The sequence below is a fragment of the Eutrigla gurnardus genome (assembly GCF_963514095.1).
Source record: "Eutrigla gurnardus genome assembly, chromosome: 16".
NCBI classification, from domain to species: domain Eukaryota; kingdom Metazoa; phylum Chordata; class Actinopteri; order Perciformes; family Triglidae; genus Eutrigla; species Eutrigla gurnardus.
This window is the reverse complement of record NC_139927.1, coordinates 556527-567364: the sequence shown is the minus strand read 5'-3', so window position 1 is coordinate 567364 and position 10838 is coordinate 556527. Positions and strand designations below refer to the sequence as shown.

Genomic DNA, 10838 nt, shown 5'->3' with positions numbered 1-10838 from the left:
GCTCTCAGTCTCCACTCTAATTCATCCCAAAGGTGTTCTATCGGGTTGAGGTCAGGACTCTGTGCAGACCAGTCAAGTTCATCTACATCAAACTCTCTCCTCCATGTCTTTATGGACCTTGCTTTGTGCACTGGTGCACAGTCATGTTGGAACAGGAAGGGGCCATCCCCAAACTGGTCCACAAAGTTGGGAGCATGGAATTGTCCAACATCTCTTGGTCTGCTGAAGCATTCAGAGTTCCTTTCACTGGAACTAAGGGGCCAAGCCCAGCTCCTGAAAAACATCCCCACACCATAATCCCCCCTCCACCAAACTTTACAGGTGGCACAATGCAGTCAGACAAGTACCGTTGTCCTGGCAACCGCCAAACCCAGACTCATCCATCAGATTACCAGATGAAGAAGCATGATTGGTCACTCCAGAGTCATTTTACGTGGCCGACCACTTCTTGGCTGAGTTGCTGTCGTTCCCAATCGCTTCTACTTTGTTATGATCCCACTGACAGTTGACTGGAATATTTAGGAGTGAGGACATTTCACGACTGGAACATATATATATATATAGTTCCAGAAGAGTGCAGTCCTAGGAACAGCCAAGATACTGCGCAGAACCCTCAAACTCCCAGGCCTCTGGTAGAGGACCCGAGCTTGAGGATGACACAGATACCACCCCACCAGGGGTGAGAAGGAGATTTTTTTTTTAATATATATATATGTTCCAGTCAAGTTCTTTTATGAGGTTTTAGCCCTTGTTAAATGCTAATGACCTACTGTACTTCTGTAGGAAATCCTCTGTAGCTCAATTTAATTGGGGTGTTCCTCAAGGATCCATTCTTAGTCCACTATTGTTTTCAATACACACGCCTCCTCTCAGACATGTCTATCAGGACTTTAATCCATGTCTTGCTCGTAGCTTCATCACATACTGGTTGTTCTGTGCAAATTTGGGCCTCTGGGCCTGTGCGAGGTAGGCCCCCTCAGTGATCCATAAAGTCATAATCATATCCTTGGAAAGTGAGAAAAATATTTGTATCATGCCTGTGTTTGGATTTGACTAAATTATGATTCTGAGAAGGACTATGAATTTAAGTTACAGCAATCAGTACTTTGGCCCTGAAGGGTAAACGGCAACGACATTAACAAGGACAAAAAGAACAACACAACGCTTTGTTGTGTTTTTGTTAATGTCGTATTTTTGTTAATGTCGTGTTTTTGTTAATGTTGTTGCCGTTTGCCCTTCAGGGCCACCGTAAATATGGGAGCAAATGTCTTGAACGTACCTGAATTGCCTCCATGAGCGGTGTGTCTCAGCTTCTGCTGCAACTGCTAACTATATTCCTGAACCGGTTGAATTAGCTAGTTGATCTACAATAACTAACTCAAACTACAAAAACTAATCATAGTTTTTAGAACACCACCTGTCCATTTCACCTCATGCTGTATTTTGGCTTCAAGTCTTACAATTTTTCGTTCTTTTACAATTCTGATTCAGAACGAAGAGAAAACTACGGAAGCTGGAGAAGAAAATGAACTAACAAACTGTTAAGAACGTATAAAAAAAGTCAGAAGGCAGTTTTTTTCAGTTTCTTTGGAAGATAACAGATCAGACATTTACCACAACATTGCAACATGCAATGAGACTGCGTTTGGTTTACCTTCCTGGATTGCCAAATTCTGGGTAAACAATGACTAAAGGAGTTCATCCATTGCTATAAAAAGAGACATGGATGTACTGGACCATCACAGAGATTTACATCACATTGCTCACTCAAGTTCTCTTTGCCAGCCTCCTGCATACTTTGACTCAAAGAAAGGTAAGGACTAAATATGTATTCCTCATTTACTGACAGTAGGACCAGGACAGTTGTTAGACATCTGTTCAGTTGATATGTATTCTGGCTTAAAACCTGCATGATAAAAGGAGTAAAAATTAACAACTTTCTTCTTAAAAGTCACTAACTGTGGCCCCTGTCGTATGTTTGCTTCTTGTTTTTCAGGATGAAGTGCATCGCGCTCTTTCTTGTGTTGTCCATGGTCGTCCTCATGACTGAAGTTGAAGGGGGTTTCACTTCCTATGGAGGTACAGTCGCAGAATCTATATTCATAGAACATATTTTATACATAGTTACGACACACGAGTGTGTACAATGAATGTCTATAACCCTCCACTATACCATGTGTTCATACTGATTACTCTACAAACATGTTTCTGTGATTAAACATGAAGAGTTAACCTAATCTTGTTGTTCTCTTCTCTATTTAGATCACAACGGAAACAATGGGTAAGTACTTCTGTTTCTACCATTGTTATTGTGTTTTCAACGAAGAAACTACTATTATTACAAAAAAATATTAAACTCAATGCAACATTCATGTAATTGTGGAAGTAAATGAGATACAACTCATAGTACTAGTACAAACACTACTACTTCAACTTCTTCTCTTCTTATAACATTATGTTCTGCTGCTGAATCTTCTCTTCATCCACCAGGGGTAACTTCGAGGGCAATAACAACCAGGGGGGGGCCACGTCTGGTAACAACCAGGGGGGTTACAGTTATGGAGCTCAGGAAGAGCAGCATGACAAACGTTCAGATCGTTACCACTGAGACCAGACTCGTTCTGACTCGACTGAAGAAGCCACTTCACTGAAAATTCCTGCTTCTTGCTGTTCAACATAAGAAATGTCAACCAATTGTTCATAATAAATATGTGCTTACTTGGTAAATTGAGGAATTTTGAAGTGGTTGGTGAGAATGGTGTCGTGAATAAATAAGCATTCTAAAAAATCTAATTCTGTCTATTGTCTTATTAAAAATGTAATGAAATGTTTGTGTTTTTCAACAATTTATAGTGGTCATCAGTCATTCAGTTCTTTTTTTCCTCCAAATTCTTTTATTGAGTTTTGGCAGACAGATAAAAAGAGAAAAGTACAACAGTTGTATCATACATCATTGCATCTGCTTTAAGGTGGGAAAAGAAAAGAAAAACCCCGACATAACTCCCACTATCCCTCCCAACAGCCCATGTCAGACGTAGTCACAGTAAACAACGAAGCAATTACATAACACATAACATAAGGAGATAATTCAGGTACAATGAAACAAAATAGATCAAAAATTGTTGAAAATATTACAAATAATTAGATTAACAAAAAAATAGATAAATATAAAAAAATAAAGGGGGGGGGGCTCTCTCCTTCCAAGTATTAGGAAGTATCCTCAGCATCATCAGGAATAACAGTGAGACTATGGGCCCTAGTTTCGTGGCGCAGCGCAGGGTGGCGGAGCCGGCGCAATGCAAGTTTCGACCCGCGCAGCCTTGCGCACGGTCAGTTTGGCAGTTTGGTGGATCGCCTGCGCCAAGATGGGTGTGGCGGCGCAGCAGGGGGAGGCGTCACAGATTCAGCTTGGCGTAGCAGAAGTTTCGTGGCAAAAAGCCTCGCCAGCTCCAACCTGGTCTACTTTCGGTGCAAGGCATAAATAAAGTCCATTCATTCAATGCGAATCACAGCTGGCGGAGTGGAAGTTTGGCTGACTGCGCGCAGTGCGTACACGTCACCGAGACCTCACAGGCAGGTTTCCACAGTTCCAGGCACATTTAAATGCAATAAATAATCACAACAAACACTATTTAATGCAACTAATTAAATCAACACGTGAATTTATATCTATATAGATTGTCCCGTCACATCTGACGTCAGATCAAAGGCGGATGGCACGTGTAACTGAAACTCAGCCTCTCGGACCAAAACATCTCCCTCTCTCTCTCCTGTTTTTTATAATATCGGCATTGTTATTATTATGATACACACGCACAGCGCGTGATGCGCGTGGTGGGAGCGGCGGCGCTGCTTCTGTCATCGGGTTGTCAAATGACGGATCTTGCACTGAACCTCCCCTAACGCATTAAAGGAGAGCAGAGGAGCTCATTTGATTGGTGAAGATCTGAATCGGCTGTATTAATCCCAGTCCACGCCTCGTCTCCTCCTCGTCTCCCACTCACGCCTTCTTCTCCTCCCTCTTTCCCACTTGCGCCGGTGGGCTAGACGGGAGGTGTGCCTGCGCGAGCCTGCGCGGTGCATGAAACTTGCAAAGTCCAGGCGGACACACCCCGTCGGCGCGGCGCAGGTGCGCTGAAAGCTGACTGTGCCTGGTCTACGAAACTAGGGCCCTATGGGTGCAGTCGAATAGTCAAAAAATAAGGTCCTAACTCCTATTCCTTGACCTCTGGGGAAAACGTCACGGGGTTAAGGAAAGGCGATAGGAGAACTCAAAAGGAGTTAGGAAAAGTCTACCGCGGTGCTCAGAGAATCCGACCGGACTTTCACTAAGCTACGTCATTATAACGCGGCTGCTGATGATTGACAGCTGATGATTGGCACTGGCGATTGACGTGCGTCTGCGCTGGAGAAACTACAAAAATGGACTACAAAAAGCGCATCGTCCACTTCTCCACATGTTGGTTTTATAAACAGCTGGTTCACTGACCGGCTTCAGGTCCAGCAGCTCCTCCTTCCTGTTTGACCGTTTGCTGTATTTACATTTCATTTGTGGTTTTAGTTTCATTTTTGTCAAACATTGTAACATGATTGAAATAAATAAAATTATAATTAAATTATTATCACTGTCCACACACATTTATCAACACAATTCCAATTACTACATGTCTGCATGAAAGTCATTGTTAAATATGCAAATGCACATATCGTTTGTTTTCGTGAACGGCCGAGGTGTGCGGCACTTTAAATGTTGCTCTCGCAAAGAATTGTGGGTCGGCGTAATCTCCTTTCCTTTCGCATAGGAAGGTCCGTTGCATCCTATGCTAAAGGAGCTCTGAAAGGAAGCATTGGAGCTCCTTTCCTTTGCATTTAGAGAATTCGAACAGCTCTTATCATGGCGGCCACTTGTTTACTTCCGGGTCACTTCTTCAGTTAGGAACCTTCTTAAGCAAAAAAGACTATTCGACTGCAACCTATCACTATTAAAAGCCAGCAGTGGGTCTCAAGTTTTGTGGAATGCTGTCAAAGATCCCTTCTGTGAGAACCTTAACTTCTCTAACTGTAGGCATTGTAACATTTCATGTATCCAACTATTGTGAGTCGGGGGAGAAACATGTTTCCATATAAGGAGAATGGTACGTCTGGCGAGCAGGTTGGTAAAGGCTACGACACGCTGTGTAGTGATGGACAGATTTTTAAAAGGAGGGAGCAGTCAGGGATTTGGTTCCAAATTTGTGTTAAGAGCCTGTTTGAGGATTTGAAATATATCGGACCAGAACTCAGCAAGTCTTGGGCACGTCCAGACCATGTGTGTGATCAGCTGGGGACTGCTTACAATGCTTACAAGCATCACTGTGACTAGGGTGTATCTTAACCTATTTAGCATTGGTGAAATGGGCTCTGTGAAGCACCTTCCACTGTAATAGGCCATGCCTGGCACAAATCGAGGATGAGTGAACCAATTTTAAATGTCCCTCGATTGGACCTCAGTAACGTCTACCCAAATCCTTTTCCCATGGTTTTTTAGGCGATACAGTGGGGACTGGGCTCAGAAGAGCAATCTTATTATAAATGACAGATATCAGTCTTCTGTGTTGTATGTTGAGAGACAGGAACTGGTCCATCTCAGCTTCAGGGGGACGGTTCGGAAAATGAGGGAATTGCTTTTGGATAAAATGTCTCATTTGACGGTACCAAAAAAAGTGGCTATTAGGCAGGTTGCATTTGTCCGACATAGATGCAAAGGACGTAAAAACACCCTCGTCATGCAGGTCATGAAGCGATTTGAGGCCCTAATCTGACCATATGCCAAATGTAGGATCGGTGCAGGAAGGGAGAAACGCATAGTTATTCAACACTGGGGCAAGGATCGAAGCACTTTGCAAGCCGTACTGCTTCCTGAACTGGATCCAAATTTGAATGGTATTGGTGAGGACCAGATTGGCTGAGACCCTATGGGCAGTTATGGAGAGCTGTGAAAAATCGTGGAGTGCAAAGAGCAGGAGGAATAATAACAATACAGAGTATTTCCATAATATAATACATTAGTATCAGTTCTGTGTCTGAAATCAAATTTCAAATATGGTGGTAATACTATGAATAATATAGCAAACAGACGGGGTTGACACAAATAAACAAGAGTTCATGTTTGCACCTGGGACACCTTCCATAGTTAATGTTGCACCATGATGATGATCTGGTCTTGATCCTGATTCACTCTACAGAGAAGTCAGTCACCTTAATCATCGTGAGTCATCTTCTTCAAACCCACTGAATTTCATAACCGAGAAAGAGGAAGAAAGTAGAAGCTGCTCGACTTGGCACACAAGTTCTGCATGAGAGGTATCAATCATCATTATATACCATTATATACATTATATATACCATAAGGTACACTACTTTTCATCTCTGCATGATATTTTGTACACACACAGATACACTATATTGCCAAAAGTATTCGCTCACCTGCCTTGACTAACATATGAACTTAAGTGACCACCATTCTTAATCCATTGGGTTTAATATGACATCGTTCCATCCTTTGCAGCTATAACAGCTTCAACTCTTCCAGAAGGCGTTCCACAAGGTTTAGGAGTGTGTTTATGGGACGTTTGGACCATTCTTCCAGAAGTGTATTTGTGAGATCACACTGATGTTGGAGGGAAGGCCTGGCTCTCAGTCTCCACTCTAATTCATCCCAAAGGTGTTCTATCGGGTTGAGGTCAGGACTCTGTGCAGACCAGTCAAGTTCATCTACACCAAACTCTCTCCTCCATGTCTTTATGGACCTTGCTTTGTGCACTGGTGCACAGTCATGTTGGAACAGGAAGGGGCCATCCCCAAACTGGTCCTCAAAGTTGGGAGCATGGAATTGTCCAACATCTCTTGGTCTGCTGAAGCATTCAGAGTTCCTTTCACTGGAACTAAGGGGCCAAGCCCAGCTCCTGAAAAACAGCCCCACACCATAATCCCCCTCCACCAAACTTTACAGGTGGCACAATGCAGTCAGACAAGTACCGTTGTCCTGGCAACCGCCAAACCCAGACTCATCCATCAGATTACCAGATGAAGAAGCGTGATTGGTCACTCCAGAGAACGTCTCCACTGCTCTAGAGTCCAGTGGCGGCGTGCTTTACACCACTGCATCCAACGCTTTGCATTGCACTTGCTGATGTATGGCTTGGATGCAGCTTATCTCCATGGAAACCCATTCCATGAAGCTCTCTACACTGTTCTTGAGCTAATCTGAAGGCCACATGAAGTTTGGAGGTCTGTAGTGATTGACTCTGCAGAAAGTTGGTGACCTCTGTGCACTATGTGCCTCAGTATCTGCTGACCTCACTCCGTCATTTTACGTGGCCGACCACTTCTTGGCTGAGTTGCTGTCGTTCCCAATCGCTTCCACTTTGTTATGATCCCACTGACAGTTGACTGTGGAATATTTAGGAGTGAGGACATTTCACGACTGGACTTGTTACACTGGTGGCATCCAATCACAGTACCACACTGGAATTCACTGAGCTCCTGAGAGCGACCCATTCTTTCACAAATGTTTGTAGAAACAGTATGCATGCCTAGGTACTTGCTTTTATACACCTGTGGCCGTGGAAGTGATTGGAACACATATTCATATATATATATAAGTCAAGTTCTTTTATGAGACAGTTTTCAATCAGGTCTTAGCCCTTGTTAAATGCGAATGACCTACTGTACTTCTGTAGAAAATCCTCTGTAGCTCAATTTAATTGGGGTGTTCCTCAAGGATCCATTCTTAGTCCACTATTGTTTTCAATACACACGCCTCCTCTCAGACATGTCTACCAGGACTTTAATCCATGTCTTGCTCGTAGCTTCATCACATACTGGTTGTTCTGTGCAAATTTGGGCCTCTGGGCCTGTGCGAGGTAGGCCCCCTCAGTGATCCATAAAGTCATAATCATATCCTTGGAAAGTGAGAAAAATATTTGTATCATGCCTGTGTTTGGATTTGACTAAATTATGATTCTGAGAAGGACTATGAATTTAAGTTACAGCAATCAGTACTTTGGCCCTGAAGGGTAAACGGCAATGACATTAACAAAAACACAAGGACAAAAAGAACAACACAACGCTTTGTTGTGTTTTTGTTAATGTCGTATTTTTGTTAATGTCGTGTTTTTGTTAATGTTGTTGCCGTTTGCCCTTCAGGGCCACCGTAAATATGGGAGCAAATGTCTTTAACTACAATACCTAATCATAGTTTTTAGAACACCATCTGTCCATTTAACTTCTTGCTGTATTTTGGATTCAAGTCTTTTACAATTCTGATTCAGAACGAAGAGAAAACTACGGAAGCTGGAGAAGAAAAAACACTGAAAAACTGTTAAGAACATATTAAAAAAGTTAGACGGCAGTTTTTTTCAGTTTCTTTGGAAAGATAACAGATCAGACATTTACCACAACATTGCAACATGCAATGAGACTGCGTTTGGTTAACCTTCCTGGATTGCCAAATTCTGGGTAAACAATGACTAAAGGAGTTCATCCATTGCTATAAAAAGAGACATGGATGTACTGGACCATCACAGAGATTTACATCACATTGCTCACTCAAGTTCTCATTGCCAGCCTCCTGCATACTTTGACTCAAAGAAAGGTAAGGACTAAATATGTATTCCTCATTTACTGACAGTAGGACCAGGACAGTTGTTAGACATCTGTTCAGTTGATATGTATTCTGGCTTAAAACCTGCATGATAAAAGGAGTAAAAATTAACAACTTTCTTCTTAAAAGTCACTAACTGTGGCCCCTGTCGTATATTTGCTTCTTGTTTTTCAGGATGAAGTGCATCGCGCTCTTTCTTGTGTTGTCCATGGTCGTCCTCATGACTGAAGTTGAAGGGGGTTTCACTTCCCATGGAGGTACAGTCGCAGAATCTATATTCATAGAACATATTTTATACATAGTTACGACACACGAGTGTGTACAATGAATGTCTATAACCCTCCACTATACCATGTGTTCATACTGATTACTCTACAAACACACGTTACTGGGACACTGTTACTGTTTTCTGTGATTAAACATGAAGAGTTAACCTAATCTTGTTGTTCTCTTCTCTATTTAGCTCACAACGGAAACAATGGGTAAGTACTTCTGTTTCTACCATTGTTATTGTGTTTTCAACAAAGAAACTACTATCATTACAATAAATATTCAACTAAATGCAACATTCATGTAATTGTGGAAGTAAATGAGATACAACTCATAGTACTAGTACAAACACTACTACTTCAACTTCTTCTCTTCTTATAACATTATGTTCTGCTGCTGAATCTTCTCTTCATCCACCAGGGGTAACTTCGAGGGCAATAACAACCAGGGGGGGGCCACGTCTGGTAATGACCAGGGGGGTTCCAGGTATGGAGCTCAGGAAGAGCAGCTGGACAAACGTTCAGATCGTTACCACTGAGACCAGACTCGTTCTGACTCGACTGACGAAGCCACTTCACTGAAAATTCCTGCTTCTTGCTGTTCAACATAAGAAATGTCAACCAATTGTTCATAATAAATATGTGCTTACTTGGTAAATTGAGGAATTTTGAAGTGGTTGGTGAGAATGGTGTCGTGAATAAATAAGCATTCTAAAAAATCTAATTCTGTCTATTGTCTTATTAAAAATGTAATGAAATGTTTGTGTTTTTCAACAATTTATAGTGGTCATCAGTCATTCAGTTCTTTTTTTCCTCCAAATTCTTTTATTGAGTTTTGGCAGACAGATAAAAAGAGAAAAGTACAACAGTTGTATCATACATCATTGCATCTGCTTTAAGGTGGGAAAAGAAAAGAAAAACCCCGACATACCTCCCACTATCCCTCCCAACAGCCCATGTCAGACGTAGTCACAGTAAACAACGAAGCAATTACATAACACATAACATAAGGAGATAATTCAGGTACAATGAAACATAATACATCGAAAATGGTTGAAAATATTAAAAATAATCAGAGTAACAAAAAAATAGATAAATATAAAAAAATAAAGGGGGGGGGGCTCTCTCCTTCCAAGTATTAGGAAGTATCCTCAGCATCATCAGGAATAACAGTGAGACTATGGGCCCTAGTTTCGTGGCGCAGCGCAGGGTGGCGGAGCCGGCGCAATGCAAGTTTCGACCCGCGCAGCCTTGCGCACGGTCAGTTTGGCAGTTTGGTGGATCGCCTGCGCCAAGATGGGTGTGGCGGCGCAGCAGGGGGAGGCGTCACAGATTCAGCTTGGCGTAGCGGAAGTTTCGTGGCAAAAAGCCTCGCCAGCTCCAACCTGGTCTACTTTCGGTGCAAGGCATAAATAAAGTCCATTCATTCAATGCGAATCACAGCTGGCGGAGTGGAAGTTTGGCTGACTGCGCGCAGTGCGTACACGTCACCGAGACCTCACAGGCAGGTTTCCACAGTTCCAGGCACATTTAAATGCAATAAATAATCACAACAAACACTATTTAATGCAACTAATTAAATCAACACGTGAATTTATATCTATATAGATTGTCCCGTCACATCTGACGTCGGATCAAAGGCGGATGGCACGTGTAACTGAAACTCAGCCTCTCGGACCAAAACATCTCCCTCTCTCTCTCCTGTTTTTTATAATATCGGCATTGTTATTATTATGATACACACGCACAGCGCGTGATGCGCGTGATGGGAGCGGCGGCGCTGCTTCTGTCATCGGGTTGTCAAATGACGGATCTTGCACTGAACCTCCCCTAACGCATTAAAGGAGAGGAGAGGAGCTCATTTGATTGGTGAAGATCTGAATCGGCTGTATTAATCCCAGTCCACGCCTCGTCTCCTCCTCGTC

At 42.6% G+C, this 10838-nt stretch overlaps 2 long non-coding RNA genes across 2 annotated transcripts; both read left to right on the top strand.

Moving 5' to 3' along the window:
* The first annotated feature begins 1608 nt into the window (after positions 1–1608).
* LOC311026990 lies at positions 1609–2793 on the top strand. The gene is made up of 4 exons (XR_014598542.1): positions 1609–1813; positions 1997–2079; positions 2263–2281; positions 2491–2793. It is a non-coding gene; the product is annotated as an uncharacterized lncRNA (long non-coding RNA).
* Positions 2794–8575: 5782 nt separating this feature from the next.
* LOC311027353 lies at positions 8576–9637 on the top strand. The gene is made up of 4 exons (XR_014598592.1): positions 8576–8635; positions 8819–8901; positions 9108–9126; positions 9335–9637. It is a non-coding gene; the product is annotated as an uncharacterized lncRNA (long non-coding RNA).
* Positions 9638–10838: the final 1201 nt, after the last annotated feature.